The 2,144-nt window shown below is 47.3% G+C and overlaps 1 protein-coding gene across 1 annotated transcript in view; it reads left to right on the top strand.

The window, feature by feature from the left end:
- Positions 1-728: 728 nt before the first annotated feature.
- PIK3C2A (phosphatidylinositol-4-phosphate 3-kinase catalytic subunit type 2 alpha) overlaps positions 729-2,144 on the top strand; it is a gene marked incomplete at its 3' end in the record, with an annotated part of 35,095 nt that continues 33,679 nt past the window's right edge. Inside the window, 1 exon segment of the mRNA XM_072422377.1 lies at positions 729-849.

The following is a 2,144-nucleotide window of genomic DNA, read 5'->3' as shown; positions in this document are numbered from 1 at the left end:
TCAAACTTTATTTGCAGACTTTGTTTAAAATCCTAAATGTCAATTGAATAACTGTAAGGTCGCATACATGAAGAAACCAAATCATCTTCTTCAGTACGCACTGCTTATAAAAGCCTTTCCCAACAAAAGTTCACTTTAATTTGCTGCAATAGAACAAAGTAGCGAGACGTTTACTTGTTTCACAGCTGATAAATTGTTATAAATCCATGGAAACATAAAATATATATACAGGTACATCAGAACTATATTACCTATAAACGTGACCCAACCAAAGGTCAGCAGGTGAGTATTGTACACAGAATACAGGTAAGAAATATTAGTAAGGTAGATTGTAAGTCTAGAATCAGCTCTGACAATTGTAATCATAGCGTGCAACCATTTCATGGTGACACAATGGCTATTGTTTCCCTTTTCTCTCTCTGCTATAAAACTTCTTTGGGACTGGCGTATTTTTATTCATTCCGATGTGCGATCTAGTTTTTTTCTTTAAGTTATGTTAAGTTACAGTATATCAGGTGACTTCCTGTGCCTAGGCACTGCTGCTGTATATCAGGTGACTTCCTGTGCCTAGGCACTGCTACTGTATATCAGCTGACTTCCTGTGCCTAGGCACTGCTGCTGTATATTAGGTGACTTCCTGTGCCTAGGCACTCCTGGCCCATATCCTCATAGTTCTGTATTGGGTAACTTCCTTGGCACTCCTGGTGGAGAGTGGGAAGACTGGGGGCTGTGATTAGGGGTGCGCACTGTCAGGTTGCTATGATTAAGGGGGCGCACTCTCATTGGTTTCTCTCTATCCTGCAGGATGGATCGGATTGGCTGCCCTCTTTCTCACCTTCCTCCAGACAGGTAAGTGATCCCTTCCATCATTGTCTGCTACCGGTACAGGTCAGGTGACTTTGTAAACCAATCATTTCCAGCAGGTGCCCAGTGATGGCAGCCTTCGGGGGTTTTCCAGTACTGCTTTCCTGTTTCTGTGGTCATTTTGTACAGCGCCACACAATATGTTGGTGCTTTATGAAATAAAAATGTCCGTCTGGTGTCGGACCTACCTACCCCGTGCCTCCATCTGCCAGCCGCTGTGCTTGTTTGGGGTCCCATGGGGTCCCTGCACTGATATATAGGGGAGATCCCCACTTCATCATTACAGGAAATCTACAGTCATTAAACCCACACGCACTGTGAGCTCTAATCAGATTCTGATCCCATGATATAGGGGCCCCATAGATAAAGGGCCCCTGCTGTTATACCGGCACTGTCACCTACATTTCCTTCCCTTTTTGGTTCTGCCCCGCAATCCTGATGCCATGGCAGGACCTGACAGTGATGTGGGGTTGGGATGAAATCCTGGCATGCAGTGGAGTACTTGGGCATCTGGTGAATATCTCTGTATCAGGGGCCAGTATATGTAATGCCCCGTACCAGGGGTAAAAATATCCCCCCCCCCCAGCTTTTAGTGTTGTGAGCCCGGTGTGACCCAAACTGATTGTGCACAGTGTCTGACCCGGAGTCTTCTCTTAAGGTGGGTGAATGTCCTCTTCTAGCGAGTTGGTGTCATTGGGTACTGTTTGTAGGGTGGTGAATGTACAGGGTGTAGGGCGGTGAATGTGCAGGGTGTAGGGCGGTGAATGTACATTGCTTTGTCAGGATAGAATTCAGTGTTCAACCAAAAAATTTTTTTAAGCCGGTTGGGAAGAAATTGTATGCGGGTGGCAGTCCCTGTATTGTGACTAAACGCTTTAGTAACCACCCAAAAACAGCCGGGTGGGTGCTAAAAAGTGCCGGGTGGTGTGCCCAGCTAAAAGGGCCTGGGGAGAACCCTGGAATTGTTAAATTGCAGAGACGGCAGTCTGACATTAATCTTTAACGTAACGAGCACAGAGATCCTGAAACCCGGCCAGCCACTGATAATCATTTCCCCGGCCAGTACTTTGGGTGAATGGACAGAGCTGCTGGCGATGAACTCTTCACGTGTTGATACTTTCACCGCTCTGCCAGGCTGCCACCACTTGGCATGTTCTGCCAGCTGTGGGGAAATGGTTGCCCTGATCTGCCCCGGGCAGAGGTTCAGACTTTCACATGGAAATAATTAGAGTGTGGCTTGTAGCGGCTTCTGGCATCCCCGGCTCTGTGCCCCCCCCGGC

This window comes from Pyxicephalus adspersus, chromosome 9 (genome assembly GCF_032062135.1).
Source record: "Pyxicephalus adspersus chromosome 9, UCB_Pads_2.0, whole genome shotgun sequence".
NCBI classification, from domain to species: domain Eukaryota; kingdom Metazoa; phylum Chordata; class Amphibia; order Anura; family Pyxicephalidae; genus Pyxicephalus; species Pyxicephalus adspersus.
Note: the sequence above shows the minus strand (reverse complement) of the source record. Positions and strands in the feature narration are given on the sequence as shown.